Source organism: Pelmatolapia mariae, linkage group LG3_W (assembly GCF_036321145.2).
Source record: "Pelmatolapia mariae isolate MD_Pm_ZW linkage group LG3_W, Pm_UMD_F_2, whole genome shotgun sequence".
NCBI lineage: Eukaryota > Metazoa > Chordata > Actinopteri > Cichliformes > Cichlidae > Pelmatolapia > Pelmatolapia mariae.
The window spans coordinates 76,268,655-76,296,498 of NC_086229.1; the positions used below are offsets into that span (position 1 = coordinate 76,268,655).

The 27,844-nt window shown below is 38.3% G+C and overlaps 3 long non-coding RNA genes across 10 annotated transcripts; 1 reads left to right on the top strand and 2 right to left on the bottom strand.

Annotated features, from left to right (window-relative positions):
- Positions 1 to 5,208: 5,208 nt before the first annotated feature.
- On the bottom strand, positions 5,209 to 14,452 carry LOC134618468 (uncharacterized). The gene is made up of 5 exons (XR_010091912.1): positions 14,029 to 14,452; positions 12,212 to 12,380; positions 10,881 to 11,085; positions 7,774 to 8,021; positions 5,209 to 7,537 (listed from the first exon to the last, which is right to left on the bottom strand). It is a non-coding gene; the product is annotated as an uncharacterized LOC134618468 (long non-coding RNA).
- Positions 14,453 to 14,595: 143 nt separating this feature from the next.
- On the top strand, positions 14,596 to 19,219 carry LOC134618474 (uncharacterized). Of its 3 annotated transcripts, none has more exons than XR_010091913.1 (5): positions 14,596 to 14,921; positions 16,051 to 16,162; positions 16,916 to 17,073; positions 17,506 to 17,564; positions 18,525 to 19,219. It is a non-coding gene; the product is annotated as an uncharacterized LOC134618474 (long non-coding RNA). The 3 variants fall into 3 exon arrangements; XR_010091914.1 differs by having other exon boundaries at positions 18,528 to 19,219; XR_010091915.1 differs by having other exon boundaries at positions 17,509 to 17,564.
- Positions 19,220 to 21,049: 1,830 nt separating this feature from the next.
- LOC134624829 (uncharacterized) lies at positions 21,050 to 27,443 on the bottom strand. Of its 6 annotated transcripts, XR_010093661.1 has the most exons (8): positions 26,873 to 27,443; positions 24,818 to 25,012; positions 23,585 to 23,705; positions 23,225 to 23,430; positions 22,367 to 22,528; positions 21,990 to 22,114; positions 21,784 to 21,885; positions 21,050 to 21,641 (listed from the first exon to the last, which is right to left on the bottom strand). It is a non-coding gene; the product is annotated as an uncharacterized LOC134624829 (long non-coding RNA). The 6 variants fall into 6 exon arrangements; XR_010093663.1 differs by having other exon boundaries at positions 23,225 to 23,705; positions 24,818 to 25,007; XR_010093659.1 differs by having other exon boundaries at positions 22,367 to 22,523; positions 23,225 to 23,705.
- Positions 27,444 to 27,844: the final 401 nt, after the last annotated feature.

The following is a 27,844-nucleotide window of genomic DNA, read 5'->3' on the forward strand; positions in this document are numbered from 1 at the left end:
AAAGTCAGTCATATATCCACAAACACAACAATCTGAAAGTCAGTGATGCTGCTCGGTTTGCAGTCCTGAATATCACGGCACAAGCAGGATTCACTGCACTGTTAATGTTAGCTATGTTATATTGCTGCCTCTGTTCGGTGGTGTCGAGCCAAACGGACTTTAACGTGTGTTTGAACGAGCTGACGGTTCACTCGTTAAGCTGAAAGAAAGATGCTTTAATCACAGGAGTCACACATGTGTCCACTGTACCATCTGGGAACTCTTCTTGTTTAGCACTCGTAATAACACAAAAACTAAATCCTCCTTCTCTTGTGCTGTTTTGTAGCAGTGTATACACCTGAGACTGTCACCTGTCTGTCTGTCCTGCACTCTCTCTCTTTTTCTTTCTCTCTGATTGTGTAATAAAAGCATGAACATGTATTTATAAGTTACACTTGTGTTTGAATCCTGCAGCTTATCACACATTTGATTTCCATGTGTGACAACTGCAAGTGTCCAGAGTGAGGACAGACTGAGGGACCCACTGCTGCACATCATCTGTGAGGCTTTGCACCCCTGATGATCCACCAGGACAAACTCAGCAGTGTGTGAGGAAGAGGAGGAGGAAGAGCCAGCAGCAGCTGACAGATGGAGAGAATAGACAGACTGTTCCCTGTTTGTGAAGGACTGCTAGGAAAGTTTAACATAACTAATTGTCTGTCCTGAATCAGTCTTATTAGGTAATGTTCAAATAATGTTATCATTCCAGTGTATTCAGTGTGGGAGAAAGTACTCAGGGCCTTCAAGTTAAACACTATGAAAGGCAGCAACAAGTTTAATATTCAGAAACCTAAAGTATGTATCAGCAGCAGAATGGAGCTAAAAATAAATGTTTGTTTCAGTTCTATGAAGCTTTGAGTATTTTGGATTAGTAGTACTGCTGTGTGTGTTGCATCATATTGCTGTAATTGTTTATATGCTTTATATATTCTGAGGTAAGTTGATCTATAGTGTTACATCATATTCTATAAGGATGTTATGTGTTTGTTTACTTTCTGCCCAGTTTGACCCATTTAGCAGAAGTCAGCCTGTTTAAGGCTCTGATATCTATTCTGTATGACTTAAAGCAGTTATGACATGGTCTGATTTTCTCACCCAATAAAGGAATATTCAATATATCAGTCTACTCTTCATTCTATCAGAAACAGTTATCACAGCTCGTACATTTTCCTTTTACAAATATATGTAAGCAATGAGCCAAATTTAGTAATGCCAACATACTGAAGGAACAACATTTGTCTCTTATATATAATACATCTACATATACACTGTCAAAGATACTTGTCTTTGAGTGAAGATTTAAGGTGATAAGACATATAAATAACTGCAACTTGAATCTGTACTGAAGCTCAGTATTTGACACAGAGTTCATGTTCACTGCTGTAATAGCTAATAATGATTAATATAATAACTATAATATTGGCCATATTATATTTACATTACCAAAGTGATATGACTTTAGTCTCATGAATAACATTAGCTAAATGTTATTTACTAACTAATCTTAAATGACTGTTCAGTGCAGAAATGAAGCCCAACAATCATGTTTTACTGTCCTGTGGTCTCAGCCTCAGATACTTATCAAATCACACAAAGCTCTTGTAGAAACAAACAAACAAATGAACAAAATATGTTCGCCTTCATTTCTGTCAAACAAAGCTGTATGACACGTTTCCAGCGGTTAGTATCATGGTTGCTAGGCAACCTGGGAAGCGCGACAGAGACTAGACCGTCCCATACAGACAAACTTGCCGTTTATTTTGCAAATCGAGCTCAACACTGCCCCTAGCGTCCTGGAGCACTTCCGTTGTGATTTGGAGTTTGCATGTGTTTTGGAGTTTGCATGTGTTTTGGAGTTTGCATGTGTTTTGTATTTTGCATGTGTTTTGTATTTTGCATGTGTTTTGTATTTTGCAAGTGTTTTGGAGTTTGCATGTGTTTTGGATTTTGCAAGTGTTTTGGATTTTGCAAGTGTTTTGGAGTTTGCAAGTGTTTTGGAGTTTGCAAGTGTTTTGGAGTTTGCATGTGTTTTGGATTTTGCATGTTTTGGAGTTTGCATGTGTTTTGGATTTTGTACGTGTTTTGGATTTTGCATGTGTTTTGGAGTTTGCAAGTGTTTTGGATTTTGTAAGTGTTTTGGAGTTTGCATGTGTTTTGGATTTTGCAAGTGTTTTGGAGTTTGCATGTGTTTTGGAGTTTGCATGTGTTTTGGATTTTGTACGTGTTTTGTCTCTAGGGGCCACCGTAGGGAACACAACGAATATGATTGCACATTTACGCTGACATCATCCTAGTGCAAAAACAAGTGGAAGCAGACAAAAACAACAAGCACACATGCTACAAACTTTACCCGAGTCATTTAGACAGCCGTTAGCACATGATTCTCCTTATGGGGACCTGATATGTTTCATATGCTGCTGAGAATATACCCCAGAAGAAGCGTATAGTATAGCTTTTATTTTGGAAAGAGCCATTTCTCTGTAATAAACTCTCTTTTCCAAAGAAGAGTGATTTCTCGATCAGATAGATTTATTTATTTTTTATTATTTTGTTGTTTCAGCAACATTAAATTTAAAAACTGTACTTTTGAGTTAAAATATATATTTATAATTTTAATAAATGACAAATTAAAAGGGCATGAACATTTTTTGTATCGAAAAAATATCGAACCGTGACACCAAAGTATCGAACCGAACCATGAATTTTGTGTATTATTGCACCCCTAATATATATGTATATATATATATGTATATATATATATATATATATATATATATATATATATATATATATATGTATATATATATATATATATATGTATATATATATATATATATGTATATATATATATATATATATATATATAAAGCTCTGACTTGTATCATGAGTATGAGTATGTGGTCTGGTAGCTGCAAAGTTTTTTGCAGCTTTTTTTTTTTTTTTAATGCAGCCAAAGCGCTTTTAAACAAACATTTCAAACTATTTACAGAACAATCAGCTGTTCTGCATCAAATTTGATGCTTCACAAATTATTTGTGCCACTCCAAAAAATTATTTCTTTCCACTATGAGATAAAGGAGAACAACAGCCTGATACCTGCAGGCCTGACAACAGGAGATGTATCACTCCTGTAACACCTGTAACATTCAGCAGTCGCCTCATTGTTCTGACACACACAACAAAACTATTGACTACACTACACACTAACTACACAAGACTTGTGTTAAACGTCTCAAATCTCTCGCATCTCAAAACACTGCCGTCACTCCTAAAACTTCCCTCAGTTTCTTAACAACTAGATGCCACGTTGCCATATCATTTTTTGATTGGTCAACATGGTACTTTTTTTGACCAATAGGAAAGGGTGGGGTTTTTTTGGTGTTGTTTTTGCTCACAGGCAGAGAGTGCTTTCGAGCATTTTCCTTATAAAACGCTGTTTTTACCGTTTCTTCCCGCAGTAAATATAAACAACGATAGTATTCAGGAAGAACATTGCATATATTTTTATCATAACTCTGGTTTTACGTGGCCTATCAACACAATTTAAAAACTGGCATAAAGTCCACACTTTTTCCGTCAATTGTTCCGCCTGTCCTGCTCACATCTCCAATGGTTGTACACGTTGTCATTAACGTGGCTTCACTCCACATCAGCCACGCCACTTTGCTAGCTAAAACACCGGTGTCGGCACATAAGGACGCTGTCATAGCCTGTCAACGACGTTGATTAGCTGCGTATATACGAACGTGAATTGCATTATTGGCTGGACTATGGGATAAGGTGGCATCGTTCTAATCCCATACGGGAGCAGCCAGTCACTTACTGACTAACACTGCAAAACAGAATTGTTAAAGTTTTAATTTTAATTTCAGTTCAGGTTAGATTTTTTTTTTTGTGCGCAACGCAGATTTTCTGTGCGCAGAGACCATGCCAGCAGTGCGCAATTGCGCACGTGTGCAGCTTAGAGGGAACATTGCTGGTGATGCAAATCTGAAAGCTAGACCGTCCAAATTCACCAGCCGCTCACTTCCGACCTACCTGACCTTCTGAGGACTTGGCCCACGTAGGCCGCGAAGGCCGGTTCCTCAGGAGGATGTAGCCCATGGTTTTGGGCATGCCAAGTGTGTGTCTGTTGTTGACCACACGGAGACTTTCAGAGTTGTGGAGACTTTTTATTTTTTGCTACTGAACAGCTGGTTGCACCGGTGCGACCTAAGATTTTTTTTTAGTCGCACCATTGAGAAATTTGGTCACATTTGCGACCAAATTGGTCGCACTCTAGAGCACTGTTTTATTTGCACTCACATTGACTTTAAAACAGGGGTCTAGAGTGTGACCATCTGGAGCCCTGTTTTAACATCAACGTGAGTGCAAATAAACTCCACCTGTTACAATCTACTCCCTGGATGTCACCCTCTCCTTCTGAGGATAACTACTGTAGCACAACCCAGCATTAAACAGAACATTATTATTCTGTACGTAAACAGCCCTGTAAAACAAATATTTTTAAAATTAATTTACAGAAAAAGTTACGCGAATCAATATAAAAATGGCAAAGAATTGGTAACAGATGAGCTCAGTGGGCTATGCTGTAAAACATAATACATTGCAATGCTGAAAAAGGAAATGCACAGAGGACTGAAAGTAACTAATTAATACTGCAATTAAAATCAGGCAATAAATAAACACAAAAAGGTTTACATTTTAATATTTCCTTGTGAAATTTCTTGTCTGAAATCACTGACACTACACATTCAATGGTATATATTTTTTATTTTTACACAAAGAAATGCTAAAATAAAATGAAGAGGGTGATATACTACAAGACTGTATAAAAATGAATGCATGAAGAGCAACAAAAGACAAAAATACTCAGTGATAACATAAATATAATTCACGTTTAAGATATATCCTAGCTTTTTTGTAACCTCTAAAAAATGCCACACAAAATAAAGTCTGTAGTAAATTGTAAAATAAGAATTTTACATTAATAGAAGTAACTGCTAAAAAAAAAAAAAGTTTAAAAAAAAAGTAAAAAAGGGAGAGGAACAACACTGAAGCTACATTTTGAAAAAAGAACAGTGGAAAAATGAGCAGTATTATAACACTCTCTCTGCGATCTCCAATGTAATTTTGGTATCAATCATATTAATGAATGAACATTTTTATTTTGTTGACTTTTAAAAAGCTGACATTTTTTCCAAACTTATACTAATATTTCATTGACTTTCTAGCCATTTTAAGAAACCTGCTAATGCTCCTCTGTTCATTCATCTGATTATCTTTGGGTATTTTATCTTCCAACATTTTGTCTACCTCCCCCATATTCTCTTATATTTCTCTTATATATTTCCCTTTCTAGAATCTTCTGACCCTTTACTACCTTGACAATCTGTCTGGCTTTTGTGGTGTGCTGTCAGGGACATTAATCACTTCTTGTTTGCAAAAATAACCACATAAAGTCAATGATTGTCAATGATTTCCAGGTTAAAATTATGAACTATATTTCTTGTCAGTAGCATAACTTGATCTGCATTCTTATAAAGGGATGGGTTGCCAAAAACCATGTGCAAGGAAGAGGAAGCAGATTCCCATCCATTCGGCTCTCAAACACTTGCTCACTGGACAATAAACTGGACTACATCCGACTCCAGGGGTGGCTGTACCTCAGGTGGTAGAGCTGGTCACCTACTAACCGGAAGGTTTTTAGTTCGATCCCGCTCTGTATGTCAAATATGTCAAATATCCTAACCCCATGTTGCTCTCTGGAGCATTCATTGGAGTATGAATGCATGGGAACGTTAGATAGGAAGCACTTAGGAACAGTGTAGTAAAAAGTGCTTGTGTGAATGGGTGTAAAGCGCTTTGAGTGCTAAGATACAGTAGAAAACCGGTATATAAGAATCAGTCCATTTACCATCCAGCGGACTACACAGCGGGAATTTAGGGACTGCTGTGTCTTTGTTTTTACAGAAACATGGCTCAGTGACTTAGGCTATGGCTCTCACCCACCTGGACATTACAGACACGTATATACCAATGCTGTTCATAGATTTCAGTTCAGCATTTAACATAATCATTCCTCAGCACCTGATTAGTGTTACGTATCAACACTTCACCAAGTTCTTTTGATTGCTCATAGGTGGGAGACAACACACTGCTTAGTAGACCATTTCAACACTTTTATTACTTCTGGAAGGGAGATGCGTCCTGCATGACACGCTACCGCGAATCTCGAAATGGCGATGTGCGCTTAACAGTTTTATTACTGACTGTCCCATTTTAGTCTAAACAACAGTGTTACACAAGCATTTAGTAGTTACGTTGCATAGCGTTATTGTCTATTAGCTGCAAAACATCTTTTCTCAGCTCCAGCTGCAACCTTGCCTTACTCCCTTCTAGTAAATTTCCACTGGCAGATGGCTCCCTGTTATCAACTTCTGCAGACAAGCGTGGGCGAGAGTCTCCTACATTTCCACCACTAAAGGATACGTAGCCTAAGGCCTTTAATATTATCAGGGCCATGTCCATTCAATACTGTTCTGCACTCTATGGTTTATATGACACTTTAATTAATATAAAGCATAACATTAAGGCACTTCAGATAACTTCATTTTAACATTGGAAAACTGAGCCTGCTGGGCCTGAACATCTCCCCCTGCAACTGGATCCTGGACTTTCTGACGGGCAGACCTCAGTCAGTCTGGATTGGTAACAGCATCTCTGTGAAATGAATGGATCCTACAAAGCTTCAGGCGACAGTTTTGTGGTGTTTATTTGCACAATAGGTTTTTCCTTTTTTTCTGGTTCGGAAGGTCAGCTTTTCAGATGCTTCTCCACTCCACACTCAGCTGCTCTCTTGAGCACCTGCATCACTGAAAGGGGAGAGTTTGATTACTGAGTGGCAGAAGCTGCCCTGCCAGCCACTCTAGCACTGTCCCTTGAGCCCACTGCACCATGCCTCCACTGCTGCAGAGCCAGAGACCACACCGCTGCCACAGTCGCCAACACAACCACACTAAGCACTGGAGCCCCTCAGACATGCAGCAATGCACTGTTCGAAACACACGATCAAGTTCGCTGATGACACAACTGTGGTTTCATCAGCAAGAGTGATGAGTCAGCATAGAGAGAGGAGGTACAACAGCTAACGAACTTGTGTAGAGGCAACAACCTGTCTCTGAACGTGGACAAAAGACAAGAGATAAGAGGGACTATTGAGAGTGTCCTGAGCAGCTGCATCACTGTTTGGTATGGTAACTGCACTGTATTGGATCGCAATACCCTACAACTGATAGTGAGAGCAGCTGAGAAGATCACCGGAGCCTGTCCTCCCTCCACCACAGGCACCTGCTGCATCCGCAGAGCTACCAGCATTGTGGAGGACCCTCACACGCACTCTTCACTCTGCTGGTTTCTGGCAAGAGATACCGGAGCATTTGGGCTCTCACTGCCAGACTGCGAAACATTAGTCTTCATCCTCCAAGCCGTCAGACTCCTAAACACTCAGTGACACACACACACACACACACACACGCAGTGACTTTTCGGACAATTCTCAGTCTTTTTGCAAAACCCACTGTCATTGTTGCACTTTTTCTATTACACTGTTGTGTCTGCACTGTCTTGGGTCTGTATCTTTCTTTTCTGTCTGGTGTTAATACATAAATAAGTCACAAACAAAGAAGTCGATACTAGTCACAGTAAGTCAAGGACATCCTAAGTTTCACTTACTTGAACAGGTAAAATGAGAGACCAAGTATCCGTGCTCATTAAAATGATTTAAAACTGAGGAAGATGTTCCATACTCTGGCTTTTCCCTGTCTTTTCACCAAGCCCACTGCACTCCCCAGTAGGCAGACATGGTCCTCCAGGAAGTCTTAGCACTACATGGATGACTGACAGGTCCTCAATTCCATAGTCACAAAGCATGTTAGAGTCACTGTCCAGAAGCTTATCTGTAAAGATAAGTCGCAGATTCTCTGATGTACACACACACACACACACACACACACACACACACACACACACAAAGAGTAAATTACAGGTTCCCACTATCTTTGAGCTTCTCCCTAGAGTTAATCATTTATCAAACACAATACAAAATACAAAAACCTTTTGGACATACAGGGCCCTGTATAAAAATATTCAAAGTCACAGTAAAAGTTAATGATAAGTGAGTTCCATTAATTGCCCCAGATGTCTACTAATAACTGTGGGAAACAGGTGTCACCCTTGACTCGGATTTGAAACGCGAAAATGAAAATAATAAGACAGTATCTAATTTTAGAGATACTGCACAGATGAAAGAAAGAAGCCCAACTTGTTTTTTTAATTAGTCTTAAAAGACATATCATGACCAAACATGACTCCCAGGTTTTAGGGCCAAGTACAAAAACTTTAGTTTTGTCTCATTCAAAGACTACAAAATTACTGATGCCTTTATGTCTTTAAGCATGCCAATAGTTTGATCTGTGTCATCTGGTTTTATAGATAAGTGTAACTGGGTATTATCTACATGGCAATGAAAATCCATGCAGTATTTTATAATAATATTACTAAAGCGAACCATATAAAGTGTAAGAAGAACTGGTCCCACGAGAGAACATTGTGGAACTCCTAGACCAACTTTGGAGTTTTAAGAAGACTCCCATTTACATACACAAAGTGTAATTTATCTTTTAATAACAATACAATGTTTGTAGTAATATTATTGTTACGATTATCAGTATCAAACATTGGACTGATGACTTTTTTTAGTGTAGCAAATGTTTCCCAGGACAAAGAAAAGTATTCCAATCATTTCCTCTTATGAGTTATCTGCTTTAAAGCATACAGTTGCAAGTTATACCATGAATTCAAACCTCTCTGAATTGATTCTTTGTTTTTCAGTGGTGTCACAGTATCCAGCATAATAGGCAATGAGGATATAATGCTAGCAAAACTATAATCAAGCTTTGTGTGAGAGGCATTGTGTTGGCACTTGGCTTTGAAGAAAATAACAGTGAAGGAATGACTACCTAAAATTTAGTACTTTCTGACATATATCTAATATACTGACCATTCCATAATCCTTAGTAATTAATTACTTTAAAATTTAATGTTATGAGAAAATGGTCAGAAAAAAGGAGGGGTTTTTTTTAAACTGTTCAATGTTCAGTTTCTATGCTATGTTTCAAGACAAGATTAAGAGTGTTATTAAAACAGTCACTGGGCTCATTTACAATTTGTGAGAAGACAAATTAATCTAACAAAGAATTAAATTCACTAAAATCATCCACTATAATTTATAATTATCTGAACTGAGCACTAAATCAGATAATTATAAATTATAGTGGATGATTTTAGTGAATTTAATTCTAAAGACTAAAAAATTGCATAGAAACTCAGAACAAGGACCAGATGGGTGATAGATGACAACAAATAAAACGGATTGTTCCAGTTAGGGTGCACAAAGATAGGAGCAAGGCTTTCAAATGGATTATAACTCTGTCTACGTCTTTGATTGATTGAAAAGCTAGAATGAAAGATTGCTGCCACTCCTCCTCAGCCTGTGCTACGGGGATTCTGACAGTTAGCATGACTCAACATCTTGGTTGATTTACACTAACAAATTCATCCTTCTGTTACCAGGTTTTTGAAGGGCAGAATAAATGAATATGTTGGTTAAGTATTAAATCATTTACTAACATGGATTTAGAAGAGACATACCTAATGCTTAATAGTCCACAAATAACTGTTTTGCTGTTGTTGAAACTATTACATAATTCTTTCTTTATGAATTTTTAAATGATTTTATGCTGATACAGATAATTGGTTTATTCATAGGTTCTCTGGGAGCAAATACATCCTCTGTGGGGTTGGGGTTTTGGGGGAATACAGCCAGGTGACAATTCACTATTGTGAGTTCTAATCTTACCAAATTTACATTTATCTTCAGCCAGCAATGTCAAAATTGCTTCAGTGTCACCTGCTCTGTTTGCTTTTAACTATGTCTGCTAGAGTCTCTAGCTTTATCGTCAAAGTATACAGTTGCTAATAACCAGTCTTTTCCTCTGCAAGTGTGTCACTGAGTAGGGACAATTGATTGTAAATGCGAATTGGTTAGTGGTGTACCAAGGGCTTCTCTGTCAGAATATGCTACCTCATCATCATCATAAAGCTGGTCTGGTTTGCTGGATGCTTAGGAGGACCTTGTCATGATCCTGGGTATTTAACCCAACCCTTTATGTTTGTGAACTTCTTAGTTCAGTGTATCATTATTTATATTTAGCTTGACTCCTAGTTTGCTTACTGTTTTATTGTGCCCTTTGTGTTTTTCCTTTGTATTTATTCCTGTTTCTGGTGCTGTTTTTTGTATTCTTAGTTTTGTCTTAGATTGTGATATTAGTTACAGCGTGTTTTGTCAAGTTTCTGTTTGCTATGCTCTCCTTTTTTGTCATTTCCGGTTTTACTTTGGTAACCGTTGCCTGTGTGTTCAGCCTTGGTCATGGTCAACAGAGTTGCTTGTCCACACGTCAGCCCCCAAGTTTTGTCCCAAAAACAGAATAGTTTTTTGTTAGCCTAAAAACTCCCCACAAATTTTCAGAAGTTAAAAACATCTTTACCAGTTTAAATAAAGATATTTTTATTCTGATTTGTTTATATTCAGGAGGCAAATTCAGATGTTAAAATTCATCTAAACATGCCGCACATTCCGAATTTAGTTTAAATGCGGGATGATGAATTGTACCGAAGAAGTTTACTTATCAAGAATTTCCACGAAATGTGATGCTGTTTTCTAGCATGACAATATCAAATGACTGCAAGTTGTGTCAGTTTTCTTTTCCCATTGCTTTTACCTGGAGTAACTGGAAAAGTCTGGCTTATTTTGTCCTTCAGATGCTTCACGGTCATGCTCCTAAATTGCTCCTCAGTGTTCGCCAAGTCGATCGAATTCACAGTACCCATTATTCCAAAAATGTTGACACAGTAGAGCTTCCCCATTTTATTCTGTTTTTCTTCAAGCTTGCTTCTTCAGCTGCTAGTAAAAGTAATCTCTGGTACCTGAACATGAAGAAGAAAAAGACGATGATACCAATTACAGTTACCCAAGGACATCTTGAGTTTCAGCATCCCTGATGCCAAAAAATGCTTACACCATTTAACTGGCTGAGTCGGCTTAAAAGCAACAGAGAAAGGTTACTTAAAAGAGCTGACAAAGTACATAAAAATCTTTTTTTTTATAGAAATTGCTAAATTTTTTTTAGCACATCTTTCTTTACAGTGCTTTGGGAGTCTGTTACATTCTTTTGATTCTATGACTTTAACCTTTTTTTTTCTCAATTTCTCTGCTACATCAAGAGCAGTTGGATGAATAAAATTTGGTGAAATGAGACACCAAATATTACTGATTTATAACATAGAGAGACCTGTCCTACTTTGGATTTGTTCGTAGGTAGATGCCTACTCAAGATGCCTTAGCACTACTTGGATGACAAATGTGTTGGATTCCAAAGTCACAAAGCAGTTTGGAGTCTTAATTCACTACTGCATTTGTAAGAAAAACAAATCATCTTGAAACATACACACAAAGGAAAAACACAGTTTTACTGGTTATTATCTTTAACCATTTCCCTTTTGGACCTGCAGTTACAGGGCCCTGAATTTTTTTTTTTTTTTTTTTTTTTTTAAAAAGCACAGTCACAGTAAATGCACTGTAATAATTAATGATAACTCAGTTCCATTAATTGTTCTAGATGTCTACTAATAACCGTGGGACAAATGTTTACCCTTCACTCAAATATGAAACCTGGGCTGTGATAGCATTGAAGAGTGAGAAGTGTACTTTGGCTTAAAATCACACATATGATTTAATCAGATTGAATTCCCTTCTCTGTTGAATGTTTGAGGTTACACATCTTACATTATACAGTCAAAACAAAATTTCTCTGAATGCATCTTCTTGATTTTGGGGCATTACTCCAAAACTCTGCCCCTCTTCACACAGGAGACAAGCGAACATAAGAAGCTCATTGGGCAAGTAATTCTCTACCACTTGCATTTAACACAGGAAAGTGATCAGGAAGAACTTCATGGTGCAAATGTATACTGACCCAAAGCAAACTGCAAAAGCAACCCAAGTTTTTCAAGGCTAATAAATGGGATATTCTTAAATGTCAAAGTTAGTCACCTGATGTCAGCCCAACAGAGCAGCGTTTTAGTTACTGAAGACAAGACAATACACCAATAAGCAAGCAGCAAATGAAGGTGGATGCAGTAAAGGCCTGGATGAGCATCTCGTGGGAGGAAACACAGGATTTGCTGATGTCAATGGCTTCTAGACCTCAGGCATTTATTGACTGCAAAGGAAACATATACAACAATCCTTATATTTAAAAGTATGTTCGCAGGACAAATAACTTTTAATCATCTGAAACTGGACAGTATGCATAAAATTCTAAGTAGCGAAGGCAAATGTATTTATTTATTTGGTTGTTTTTGTTAAACTCCTTGAATTAAAGCTAAAACTCTGCACATCCACAGGTTGATTTTTATTTTAAACTTTTCGTGTAGTCAGGCAAAATTACAAAAGAATTTTGCCATTATCCAAGAACTGAAGGACCTTACTGTTTATTCACTGGAGTGAGAGACAATGAACGTTGCACTAATAAAGCCGTGATCTCATAGCATGGGCTTTTTCCCAACTTATTCCAAACTGATTTCTATAGTATGTGCTCTGTTGAAATGGTAGCTTTGTTGTGATCCGTAGGTGGATGATTGAAGTGATCACTTGAGCTTTGTGAAACAATTGGATCTGAGAGGTTTATGTTGTGTCTTTTCCAGATATGAACTCATTCCAGTTTAATCAGCTCTGTACATCAGGGGCTTTAAAGCTAAGCATAATAATTGTGCAGTTGTAACTGGAGCAATTCCTTTCTTTTTGCTTGGCACTTGACACTTAAAAAAAAATAGTCACAGTTATGACAAATAGTGTTGTCACAATGCGCATAAAATAAAAACGTTTCATACATTTTCCCCTAAACTTATAAGAGGATACCATTTTACTCTTTTGGTTTCTAAAAATTTGGACAGTGCTTTATTTGTTAACTGTGACATTAGATATGTGGAATAGCAATTTTTTCCCCTTACAAATTCCAATATAATATAATGAAATGCATCATCAGAATGTTGTTTAGCTATCTCACCTCAAGGCCACTACCACGTTTAGTGACAGGATTTGTTTTGTACATAGATATATACATTATCATTTGTAGAATAGACCTCAGCTGGTAATGGAATGAATGTTATCAAACTATAGAAGCGTGCAATTCTCTGTAAATGCAAACACACTTCTTCCTACACAAGTGTTGCATTATGATCTACAGGGGACTACAGATGCATGAAATCATTTTAGTGGCGATACACTCTCTAAGAGTGAAGTTACTGAACGCTTATTTTCCTCTTTGTAAGCGCTTCCTGTGTACTCTTCTCACAGCACCCAAAAAACAGTGTTATTTGTCCACCCCGGAAGACAACACGTTTTAATGTCAATAAGATCGCTGCTCGTTATTACAGGCTGGTCTTCTCACAACATGGCACATCCCGGAGGTGAATCTGTAAATAACGTCTCCGAGTGTTTTGACTGAGAAAATAACGACGCTGTTAGAGCGAGGTTTTCAGGAAACTTTGCCTCTTAAACATATTTTTTGTAAAAAAAAAAAAAAAAAAAAAATCTGTTCCCGTTTTAACACTGACATTTTTATTTTGATATGTTTATTTGTTAGCACGCATGTTAAAAAATGATCTGAACAGGGCGCGCAATTTACTTTCACTTTGATTCGTAATTTTGCTGTGTAATTTGCTGCTTCTAATGATAATATATATATATTAGTATTTATTAAATACTTTTGCCCATGAAGAAATGTGAAGAAATCAGATGCTGTTTCTTAGTTTGAGAATATCAAATGACTAAAAGTTGTGGCACTTTTCTTTTGTAGGTGCTTTTACCTGAGGCTGCTCGGATATCCGGAAAACTGAATTATTTTGTTCTTCACGGTCATGCCCTTAAATTACTCCTCGGTGTTGCACAGGGAATTGACTTCATCTCACTAGTCACTCGAAAAACTTTGACCTTAATCTCCCCCGTTTTCTGTGAGGCTTTAATGCCCCTTCGTTTCCCTTTCTGCCGTAACAATGGTAACAACCAGAGCAGAGTTTTAGCGCTTTTGTTTACGTAACCGATTGTATCGGCTATGCGCGCGCCAACATGCACGCGCACGTTTGAGTCGTAATTTGTTCCCAATACTATTTTACCAACACGTTCTCACTCCCAACTCGTCAAATGTGTGACGCATGGTCAGGCTCCCTCTGCTTCACTTATCGACGCGCAGGGTACCCCCCTCGCGTCGAGAATTGACGTGCAGGGTCCTCCTATTGAATACTATAGAGCTCCCTAATCGTTGTTTATTGACGACAAGAGATTGCCGCGGAAGAGCCTGTTGTCCGTATATTTATACATTTCCGAAATCACATTGTAGTGACGTGTACTAAACACAATATATTATATATTGTAAACAACTACCTGAGAAACAGCAGATACAGCAGCTAAATTAATTATAGGCCATTACTTTTGTATCGTTTATTGCATTTATGGAGGGAGTGGTGCATGCTGGGTAATGGCACAGCTAGCGACTGGGTGACTTTATTCACCCGCTTCGGCTGCTATCGGTCCATACAATGGGCGTTATTAGCAGAAATCAGTCCCATAGATGTGGGCCATCCACCTGCTAGATTGTTCAGAAGGTTGTTATCATCCATCCAGATGGAGGATCACTGACAGGAGCGTGGAAGACTCCAGAATCCACTCTGGCTGGAATCCGGTGGATACAGCAGTGTTCCAGGTAAGACCATTTAAACGGACAGCATTTATAGAATGACTATTAAAAGTCAGCGAGTGTCAATAATGTTAATGTGGTTATGTTAGTAATACACCGAGTGCTAATATAACAGCTTTAAGATGCATTTGTAGATATTATTACGTGTTTTACCGTCTTTATGGTGCTAGCTTAAAGTTACGGTGTAAACGTTAGCTTATATTGTAGTAAAGCTGTTACTGTTTAAACGATGTTAGCACAGAAATATTAGCTTCTGTCATGACTGATGAAGTTACTAGTTAATAAAGTTTCCAGTAAAGTGATTAATCGCAGCCACAGATTGACAGCAAATATCCCGATTTGCTTCAATGCATCTCTAATGAATATGTGCAAGTTTCAGTGCTTCGTTTAAACTGTATGATATTTATACTGACCCAGGGTCAGTGTAAACTACAACCCTAGCTGTGTGAACAAAGCCTGGCTCTTTTAATCCTGCATGACAAACCTCAGGATGCAGGTTATTATTACTCTTTCCTGCTGGCACACCTGTCACACCTGAGAGAGCTAGAAACTTACAGTGACGTGGACATCATGCAAAGACTGCCAGACTGTAATACTGTAAATGATCAGTGACTCAGGTTAACACTAAACTTTAAACAGTACCTCTGTGTCTCTGTGTGTGCTGAACATCTGGAATCAGGATTTCATTCAGGCTGCATTGACTGTGGGACTTTTCTCTGTTAAAAACAGGTTGAAGACGGCTCAGAAACATTTGAAGATTAAAATTTAGCGTTATGGCTGCTGGTGGTTTGTAAAGCCTCTACTCAGCTGTATTTTTGTTACTAATTTATGTTTGTTGTTGCTTAACACAGATTTCAGAAGAGCAAATATGAGCACTGTTGCTCAATCCTTAGTAGTTTAACTGGATTGGAAATAAAAAAAATCCAGATTCTTCTTCCACAGAAGTTTTATTTGTCAGTGTGGATCTGCTGAGTCACCTGAAGAACTCATTTCATTCTCCACGATGTTGATTTACAGAAATGTTTCACAGGAACTGATTCCTCCCAAAGGGTGAACTAGTGTGTTTCCATAGATTACCTCTGTATGAATGTACTTCTTAAATGAAGGCAAGTGTTTGTCCTTTTTTGTTCCTCAGGTACAGTATGTGATATTCAGGGCAGGCGGTCATCACTGGGGGAAGAAAAGAAGCAGACATACTTCCAAGAGGGAGCTGCAGTGAGGACACAGCCTGGTCACTGAGGTCAGAGGTCAGAATCTGAAACAGCTCAGGTTTATATTCTAGGGGTTATAAAAAATTCTAAATGTATTTATAAAGAAACCTTTAAATAATATTTTAAATAATAATTATGATTATTATTAGAAATATCAAACATTTAAGTGGATTTTCTGTCACACGTATTGTGTTAGCCCTGCGATAAACTGGCAGCCTGTCCTGTCTTTGTCCTGTATCAGCTGGGATAGGCTTCATCATCCCGCGACCTTGAATTGGATACATGAATTGTATTGAATTGTATTCCAATTATGTAATCTGATCATTTACAAACTCAAGGTATCTAATCAAAATGTAAGTAATAATGATAAAAATGGGAAAGCAGAAATAAGTGTGACATGAATGTAAATGTGTTAGCTGACATAGAGGACAGCTACATGTAGTCTGAAAAACCTTTGTTGTCACGTTTGCAGGTCCATCAGCACGAGACATTCATACATAGAAGAGACTGTTAAAGTCTCTAACTCAGTGAAGCATTATTGGTCCAGTCTGTTTGGATAAATATAGTAAACTGATGTATGTCCATTTATTGACACATTTTCTTAAGTGCTTATCCAGTTCAGGATCACAGTGGAGCTGCAGCTGGATATGTTCAGTAAAGAAACCTTACAAAAGTTAACAATAAACCTGCATCTCTGTACGTTGTTGTCCACAGGATGAGAAAATCAAACTGGAAGACTGTGGAACATGTTAATAAATGTTTGTGTGTTTATGCCTGTGTCTCTCACAGGAGGCACTGAAAGGTTTCCCTAATAGTTCCTGGTGAATCAAAGCAGAACCATAAAGGTTGCTGGACTGCATGATGGCCTTACCCCTGAGCAGTCATCCTGTTAAAGGAGGAACCAGTTAGAAGCTGTTTTCAAAGTAGCTGAGCAGATTTCATCTCAAGTAAGCGATTAACTGTTTGTTCATTTGTTCTGCCACTTAAAGAGCATTTAAGGACATCTTTTGAGTGTCCAGTTGAATTAATTCTACTGGCTCTCATGGTCATTTGTGATTATGGACATATTTTTCATGTTTTCAACCATTTAGTAAATTCTATCTATTTAGTAATATCTGTCAGCTATAAAATGTAATATTTTGATATTTTTATATTTATATCTCCTGCCCGTTATATTTTAATGATGTAAGACCAGACGTCTGTTATCGTGTTACATAAGCATTCCTCACATATGAATGAGATGCTGTACAGTACAATCCTACTGACACATGAGAGGGATAACGACGGCTATTTAACATCGTTGCACAACACATTCGAGCTGCATGATGCAGACAAAGTGACTAAATCATCTTTTTTGTGGTTTATTGTCTTCAAACCAGCAGACAAAGCTGATGGCAGAAGATGTTTGGAGAAGAACTTCAGGCCCTGTACTGACAAGGTATTTTTTTCTTGTTATCAAAAGACATTTGGAGTGACGGCTTCTACAACTGTGCTGATGTGAAGCTTACAGTCTAAGAAGTCACAGTGTTGATATTCAACACAAAGAGAAAAGCTCACTTGTTTGAATTAATTTACAATCATAGTTTTTATAAATTCTGACTGTAAACAGCTTTTACAGCTTTGATATTGTTTGACACTCGATATCAGGTGATGGGATTTAATTTAAAGGTTTCTATGTCCCAATGAGCCATTTACACTGACCAGTGTTTCACTTTAACTGTAACACATTCATTATTTACATCCAACATTTCTAAGAGAAATAACTGAATGTAAAAAATGGCAGCACTCAGACCAGGTTTAATTGATAGAGATATATGCATGCATTATGAAATGTATGTATCCCAGATAATTGTTATTCATCTAGTCCTGGCAGACCCACCCCTTCCTCCCAAGTTAACTGCAACCCCAAAGAACTAGTGGGGCTATTTACACACTCACAACCAGTGTGGGGTAAAAAGAGCCACCAAAAACCTGTCAGCCTGCACAGCTACAGATGTGCTAGAAGCTATAAGAGTTAGAAGCTCTGCTTATGGAGAAACTTTCTAAGCCTAACAGAGAACAGGTACTCCTGCCCAAATAACATGATATAACCCCACATACAGCCCAGCCATAAAGTGAACCAAGTCATTTGGTTAAAGACAGCATGGGACCAAATGCATGTAACCAGCCTGCACCAACCTAACATTTCTTCCTCCTGAATTAAATGAATGAATGGATGAAAGTTAAATGACTACAAACCTAAAGCCACTAGTTCCCGCACTGGAGTTCCCCGACACTGTGTTAACTGTACTGAGCTTGTATCAACAGTTGCAGCAGGCTAAGCTACCTGAGACACTGCATTGAACGATTGTTTCTATCTTAATGGTTTCAGCTCATATGTTCTGCTTTTTCCTTTCAGTAGATCAAAGCAGCTCGTGCTCTTTCTGCTTCCATTTTGATGGCAAGAAGAAGAAGACTTCAGCGAAGTGGCGTTCATGGTCTCAGTGGACAGTCATGGTCACACACTGCGTGTGGTTTTAAAAGCAACATGTCTGTTCACCACAACAATGGAGATGTGTAATATTAGTGCAGCTACGGTTTGTTCTTGAACATCAGTTCTGTTTTCTACTTTGACCACTTAGACCAAAAAAAGTGTTGTTTTCGGATTCTTTCTTATAAATCTGTAAAGCACCTGCTCATTTTTTTATTACAATTAGTTTCACATAAATAGTAGTGTTTCCTTTATGATCTTTTAATGCTTACACTAGACTGTACACGTCTACATTAGAGACATTTCTGTTACCTATTTATGAGACTGGGCTGCTTGACTACAATTTGGAAATGGATGCAAAATCACACGGATCGTGCTATTGTTTGTTTTTTAATATGATGGACTGAACACAGGAGGTATCTGACTAAGCAAAGATTAATCTGATCCCATTTCTACCTGTCTCTGCTGTTTCAACATTTCACTGAAGTTTGCTCAACTGTAACTGTCAGGATATATATTTATTCCAGCTCTCATAGGGCAAAGGAATGACTCAGACTTGTCAAATGTTCTTTGACTTGATACACAATATGAAGTTCACAATTTTCTTACAAATAAAACTATAATGACAAACATGAACAGCTGTGCTTATTTCTGAGACATGATTTTTTTGAATGTGTTCATATTTAGACATCTGTATGCTGAAACTGTAATGGTGAACCTGAGGTGATGGTCAGCAGAAGGCAAATATATATAAATATAAAACAATACTGAAGTAATGTCTTTACCCTGTGCAGCGTGTGGACGCTGTGCACACAATCACCTTATTCACTGTAGTAAACGTGCACCGCTAGCTCACGTGACTGACTGTCTCCATGGTTACATCGTATATTATTAGCTATGTAAACAGCTTCCAAAGATACCGCCATAGCTCTCTGCAGCTGTAACACTTTCACGCTTTGCAAATCATTTCACGTTTTTGAAAGTTATGAAGACAGAATATGTTTTTAAAGACATGCTAGGCTGTTGCTATGGTGGTTGCTGTGGCCTCGGGTGGACCGCGCGTCCGATTCCTGTTATTAGCTGTCCGCCGTAGGAAGGCTGCGTTCCGTTTAGAAGTAGCTCCAGTCTGCCGTAACTCGAACTCAAACCCCGCTTTGTTCTGTAATTAAAGGGCTTTTACAGCCGTTCATGACACGCACACACACACATAAAGCACTTTGCCTCACTATGAGAATGCAACTTTACTAAAACCTTTAAAGTATCTGAGATAGGATAGAAAAATGAAGCAACCAGAGATTTAATGATGAAGACTCTGGGTTCTGTAGTTCACGTTTTACAGTCCTGAATGACTCACTGCACATCCAAATAATTTATTGAAGAGGAGTTTAGAATGCACTTTAAATTTAGACTGTTGCTGTTTAATTTTTTACATTGTTACCGAGTTTGTCATGATAAGGTTAACCTGCTGGGGGTTTGATGGATCAGCTGGACAATACAGTCAAAGACAGACTTCACCCATCATATGCAAGAATCCTAGTTGGATTTTTGTTTTCACTCATATTTTAGAACCAAATATTGAAAACAACTCCGACAGACTGGATACCTGGTCAGGGTGTACATTACCTTTCACTCAAGCATCCCAGGACAGAGCCCTGCCCCACCATGAGCCTGGGTGGATACGTAGTTATAATATACAATGACTGATACTGAATATGAATATTTCATGAAAATCAAATTATAATATGAATTCCTAGGTGTTTGTTATATCCAGCAAGAAATTGAGTACATATGTCTGAATTGCTAACCCTAACCCTAGCTCAACAGACCACAATGCCCTGGACTGTCACTATTATTACATGCTGTGAAAATAAGTAACTTTGATCACAGTTTATGTTGTAAAAGAGAAGGAATATTGAAAAAAAGATCTACATTGTGATATTATTTCTTCCAAACTGACCAGAAACATGCTTATCATACTCTCACAGCACAGGACCAGACTCACTGTGCATGACGGCTCAGGCAAATAATGTTTGTTAGATTGTCAGTTGTTTAGTATACTTCTGTACAGTTAGGGTCACCATCTCTATTTCAGTATAATGAATATGCAGAAAACACTAAAAGTTGATTGTCTTCCAATATTCTAGCATAATTAAAAAACTTTGACTTTGTTAGTACATATTGTTACAGTCCTAATGCCAATATGATTCTTCATAACTCCTGCTTTGAAATACTGAGCTTTAAAATTGACCTCATGAAAGATAATTTACAGTGGCAGTCTGTCAGGATAATTCTGACTATAAGATCACTGTATTAATCTGAATCCTTCTGCAATGTGCTGTGAATGAATGCTGATGCAACTGACTGTGGGAAAGCTGTTAATAAAATGAATCTGTGACACATGCAACACATTCACAGAGGAAGAGGACACAAAGGGAGGACACGCAGAGGCTGTGTTAAAGTCAGAATCCAAATCTTTAGTCAAAAACAGGCGGCGGTTACAAACAGGAAGACAAGCAGTCCATCAAACAGTCTACAAGGTCAAACATACAGTGAATTCAAACAGCAGTAAAAAATAACTGGACACTGAAAAACTTAAAGCAATGTGTGACGCAATAAAAGGAAGCAGCGCAGTATATTCACTGAATTATCATCAATTACAAAAGAGAAAAACGACGATTTCTAAGGTTTGTTTTCTAATTGCAGGTAGAGTGTGGCTGGTAAAGATGGAAACATACAAAATGTAAACTGTGTGAGTTTGATGAACTTTGTTAGTAACAAATGAGGTAAAAAAAAAACCCCAAAACACAGAAAGAGGCTCTCAGTATTCATTAATAATTAGAAAGCATCTAAACATTCTGGTCGTGGATTTTTACAGTCTTAGTTCTGCTCGCTGTCATTATTATAATCATCATGATCAATGGCGAGGTCCTGAGGTGGGCGGGGCTGTCTCTGGTGATGAAACCATGAAGGAACAGCATCTGGCACGTGTTGGTGAAACATCCCAGTACTGGTTTAGTTTCCTCTCCAGCTGTTTGACATTTGACACTTCAACATTAAGGGGAAGAAGAAGAAACAGTGTTAGGTCAGGTGACCACATGGTTTCTAAAAAAACTGACAGGAAGTAACCAGGCCGTTAGAAATGGATGGCATGTGTTTAGAGTTACTGTAGTTAGGTAACTCTACTTACCAAAAGCAAAGCTGCTGAATGTTGCAGGAACATGCTCATGTGTGGTGATCATTCAGTGCTGCTCCTGCAGGTTACACAGTCCAAGACTGATATCCTGCTCATCTGAGAGTTTGAAAACACACATGCAAAGATTTAATTGTATTACAGTCAAAGTTGGATGTTCGTTTTTGTCCTTTAAAAATGTTTGTGTATTTGAAAGCACTAACATTTAGGGATGTCTCGGATCGTCTCTCTCTAAGAGTGTCTCCTTTAAAGGGGAGACAAGTGTATCCACTGATCCACGTCACTTCACCTGGATGATGACTCCTCTCTCCCTCACTCAGAAACACTCCTAAAATAACCAAGCAAATAAATAATACTGAAGATTTACTTACATCATTACAAAAACATCAAAAACATCTCCCTTTGATTCCATTCCTCCATTCCTGCTAAACATCAGGCAACAAATATCCCAGTAAATCATAGTAAAATGTAAAGCACACGTTTTCTCTGCTTTGTCTAACCTCTGCAGAGCCTCTGTCAAGAAAAACATATCTGTAAGCATAAAACAAATATACATTTCATAACACGTCACTGGACAAACCTCGGTCAGTTGATTTCCTCTGTGCAGTGCAGACGAGCATCAGTCAGCAAGTCAAGGTGGTGAGATGGACTCGTGCCCTTGGTGACTCTGCTAGTTCTTCTGAGGAAACACCACCGTCTCTCCACACCGTCTCCATCTGTGAGCACAAACTGCTGCTCTGCTCTGCCAGCATGTAGGAAATCACATATCACACACACACAAGGGTGAAGAAACATTAGAGCTCGAGTTTGGATACTTTAGATCTAAACAGATCAAAGTAGCTCTTAGTCTCAGCAATCAGACAAACAATGATACCATACTGATTCTGTATGAATACAATATGGTATTTTCAATACAGGTGTAAATTAATGTATTAAAACTAATACAGATATATGTATATATATTTTTGATAAATTAGTTTGCTAAATTATTTTTTTTTCATTTAACAATTGCAACTGAAAGAAATTAAATATTGAACAAAAATATATTGTCACATTCTTCATTCTCAAATACAAATTTCACAAAGTAAATTTTTGATTAACAGAAAAAATATGAATTACAAAAAATAATTGCATATTATTAAAATATTATGCAACCGTGACCAAAGTCAGAATCATCATTACAGTACTGTGGACTTAATGCTTGGCTAATAGCGATAAACTTCAGGGGAGATCATGATGACAGAAAACTGTAAACAACACTCTGAAGTCAAGCTTCTTTTCTTGTTTCTTTGACCTCAGCACGCTGACAGACTTGAAGTTGCTAAAGATTTTAAAAAGTGATAATTACAGGGAAGAAACTTCTCTTTTTCATCCATTTAATCAAACATTTGATGCCTCAGCTGTCTCAGTCCTATAGCATTCTGCAACTACAACTAACCTGAGGAGGCTTGGATTTGGCTGCAGATACCCCTGTACATCCTTCTCAGCAGCACACATGTGGGTACCATTTAATCACACTTCTTCCTGAGCTTTGCTTCATCACAAGACTAAAGGTGGCATACCGTGTCACGGTCTTATCATCATCCAATTGGAGAAGAAACATTTACGGTCATCCTGGTTTTGTTTTCTGATCCTGCAAAAAGACTGAGGACAACAAAGCCCAGAGAACACGAGATACACAACATCCAACATTCAGACTCAACAGCCTCCAGAAATGAAGAGCACCAGGTTGGTCCAGTTATACTAGATATAAGCATAATTCACATTACTGTGTACGAATAATAATCAAGAGACAAACTTTGAATATGCAGAGCATGATGTCCCATCATCAGTCTGTAAACAAATATCCACCAGGCTTCTTTGTTGGCAGAGGTGATGATTCTCCCATCAGGGATCAGTAGCGTGTATTAACCTGTGGTCTAAGCAGCAGTCACTGAAATATTAGTGTTTCAGATAAGAAATCTAGCACATAAAAGTAGGGCTGCCACGATTGGTCGACTAGTCACGATTACGTCGACTATCAAAATCGTCGACGACTAATTTAATAGTCGATGCATCGTTTGAAGCTATGTAAGATCCCAAAAGACGCAGGAATAAGTAGTAGGATTTAAGAGTGTAATAACGGAATGAAACCGAAGATGGCAGCACTGCATGTACAAGGATGCCAGCTGGCGTTAAACCCAGAAGAAGAAGAAACTGTGTCCCAGAATTCATAGCGCGGCCCTGCTCAGTTTCCAACAATGGCGGCAGCTAGTTAGTTTTAATATCTTATTATTCTTTCTGGGTCACAAAATAAACGTTTAACATATTTTCAGGCGAGAATGTAGCTGTGTAAACTTCAAATATCTGCTCAGTTTATCAAGACACCACATATTTTCAAAAGCGCTCCGACGTTTTCGGAGACGTCTGTTACCCACTAGCTCGATAGCGAGCCGGGGGCAAGCCTCACTAGAGCCCGTGAGAACAGCGGACTCCCGGCAAATTGTTTTCAAACCCACCGCAGTCTTTCACTACTCAGGTTAAACATGATATATGAGTCACTTAGATAACTTAAAAATGTTATTGTTTGGCTTTTTTCAGTATTTTATTTGTTCCTGAGTAAATCGGTTTGGCTGAGATTAAAGTTATAGTTTTTACACAGCTGAATAAACATCAAGCAGACAACTGATTATCAGAAGTGTGAGATGCTCGAGAATATACTCCGATGTCCCGTTATATTTTAGAGAACAAGGAGTTTATTAAACTTAACCAAAACAATCTGCAAATTTCATTTAAATTTAATAAACTATCATCTTGTTTTTATTTTTAGTTAGCACATACCTTAAACACTTAAAGCTGTAAGCTAATGATAGTTATATAAGAGCAGATGCTGCTGGTGCAATAAGCTGTACGTTTTACGTTCAATGGATGCATGATCTGATTAGTCGACTAATCGCAAAAATAATCGGTGACTAGTCGACTATCAAAATAATCGTTTGTGGCAGCCCTACATAAAAGTCAAGATGGGAGGGATCTCTACAAACTGACTTACCTCTGCAAGTGTGAGGCTGTTCCTCCAGCTTCAACAAAAATCTGACTCTCCAGTCACAGACAAACAAAAAACTCCAGCTGGGAGATAGAAAACACTGCCTGGGTCTTGCTGGATGTTGCTGGTCAGAGTCCACACATTAGCAGAGTGCTGCTTGGTCCCACTGACCCATGTGGACAGCGACTGTGGAGAACTGTTCTGGAAAATGGAAAAGAGAATTAAAATGACAAAAAGCCAAACAGGATTTCCACAAAGACTCTCTTAGAATCAGCAATCAGAAAATCATTGGTTCATATTACAATTAAATATGAACAGGCTCCTTAAATGTAAGCAGTTAAGATCTGATTTGATTTACATCCCTCACACAGCACATGTGTCCAGGCTGTCAGGTAAACATAGAATTAATCTCAGGTAACATGACTCACAGTAGAGATTCAGTAAGAAAGATTGCTAGCTCTAATATTATTACCACACCAACAGCTCAGATTTCTAGAAGTATTTAAACAAATGTCAGTCTATCCATTCATTTTCTTCTGAATATTCAATTCATGTTCACAGTGGGAGGGTGGGGGGTATCGTGGAATTTTGTAAATAAAGTCTGCAACACAGAAAGAGCTGTGATCAAGCTATTTATTACTGCGCGCAGGAGAGCCAACACACATCAAACATCACAGTTCACAATCATGTCAGCTCTGCCACAGAAGTCGTGCTCCTACATCTTTATGCATTCCAAGGAAGAGGGAGGAAGTTACAAACTGATCCTACCACACTTCACGCGCCTCGCTATGAAACCTAACGGATCAATGGTCATGCTGTTTTGTGCCCTTGGTCTTATCAGCACCTGTAAAGGGAGTTGTTTTCTCAAACTGCTGACGCTGAAGTAGGTTCATCTAGTTTTAGAAACTTTCACTGAACAGTCTATAACAGTGTCACAACTAAGCATATGCATAAGCACTTAAATACTTTAAGTGAGAATAATAGAAATTTTCTATTACAGGAGCCAGAGCCTGTCCCAGTAGTCATAGGTAGAGCACACCTGGACAGGTACCAGTCTGTCAGAGGACTAACAGAGAGACAGACATCAGAGTAACAAGTCTATTTAAAATTAATGTAAGCTTGCTACAGCTGTATGTATGAACATGTGTTTCTGTGCTCACAGTTCACCTCTCAGGAACCTGCAGTTCATTTTAAGTCTACTTTAAACAGACCTCACAAAAGGCTGATGTGGCTGGTTCAGTAGTCTGATTTAAGTACGATACCTTTGGCCAGGGATTAATCTGGTACATCGCTTCACTGCAGTCTTACATATTATCCCCACACCTGAATAAAAAAATATTGATATTTACAAATAACAGATTCAGCTGATGCAGCCTGACTCAATCTGATTCCAGATGTTCAGCACACACAGAGACACAGAGGTACTGTTTAAAGTTTAGTGTTAACCTGAGTCACTGATCATTTACAGTATTACAGAGTCTGGCAGTCTTTGCATGATGTCCACGTCACTGTAAGTTTCTAGCTGACTCTCAGGTGTGACAGGTGTGCCAGCAGGAAAGAGTAATAAGAACCTGCATCCTGAGGTTTGTCATGCAGGATTAAACGAGCCAGGCTTTGTTCACACAGCTAGGGTTGTATTTTACACTGACCCTGGGTCAGTATAAGTATCATACACTTTAAACGAAGCACTGAAACTTGCACATATTCATTAGAGATGCATTGAAGCAAATCGGGATATTTACTGTCAATCTGTGGCTGCGATTAATCACTTTACTGCAAACTTTATTAACTAGTAACTTCATCAGTCATGACAGAAGCTAATATTTCTGTGCTAACATCGTTTAAACAGTAACAGCTTTACTACAATATAAGCTAACGTTTACACCGTAACTTTAAGCTAGCACCATAAAGACGGTAAAACACGTAATAATATCTACAAATGCATCTTAAAGCTGTTATATTAGCACTCGGTGTATTACTAACATAACCACATTAACATTATTGACACTCGCTGACTTTTAATAGTCATTCTATAAATGCTGTCCGTTTAAATGGTCTTACCTGTAACACTGCACCGGATTCCAGCCAGAGTGGATTCTGGAGTCTTCCACGCTCCTGTCAGTGATCCTCCATCTGGATGGATGATAACAACCTTCTGAACAATCTAGCAGGTGGATGGCCCATATCTATGGGACTGATTTCTGCTAATAACGCCCATTGTATGGACCGATAGCAGCCGAAGCGGGTGAATAAAGTCACCCGGTCGCTAGCTGTGCCATTACCCAGCATGCACCACTCCCTCCATAAATGCAATAAACGATACAAAAGTAATGGCCTATAATTAATTTAGCTGCTGTATCTGCTGTTTCTCAGGTAGTTGTTTACATTATATAATATATTGTGTTTAGTACACGTCACTACAATGTGATTTCGGAAATGTATAAATATACGGACAACAGGCTCTTCCGCGGCAATCTCTTGTCGTCAATAAACAACGATTAGGGAGCAGCATAGTGTTCAATAGGAGGACCCTGCACGTCAATTCTCGACGCGAGGGGGGTACCCTGCGCGTCGATAAGTGAAGCAGAGGGAGCCTGACCATGCGTCACACATTTGACGAGTTGGGAGTGAGAACGTGTTGCCATAACAGCAAATGAACTGTACAACAGAAAATACAAATGCTATTTATGGTCTCCTCACAACAATGATAAGAAAAATAAACTAAGCCAATATGGCATGTCTGTTAATACAGAGACACACATGTTAATGTGATCTCTGGTCTCCCACTCAGAGACACAGGTCTCCGAGTGTCCAGCATTCAGACGGCTACCTGAGGACACTCATGTGAGAGAAAATCTGCTCACACAGATATGTAGAGCCAAATACTGTCAATAAGGCATCTGCAATGTTCTGAAGACAGTTAAACTTGTCAGGTAGTGATGTCCAGCAGGTGAAAATGCAAGCTCCATGAACACACACAGCTGTGGAGTCCAGCTGCTTCGATGTTGCATTAACTGGCATTAACTCAGCCAG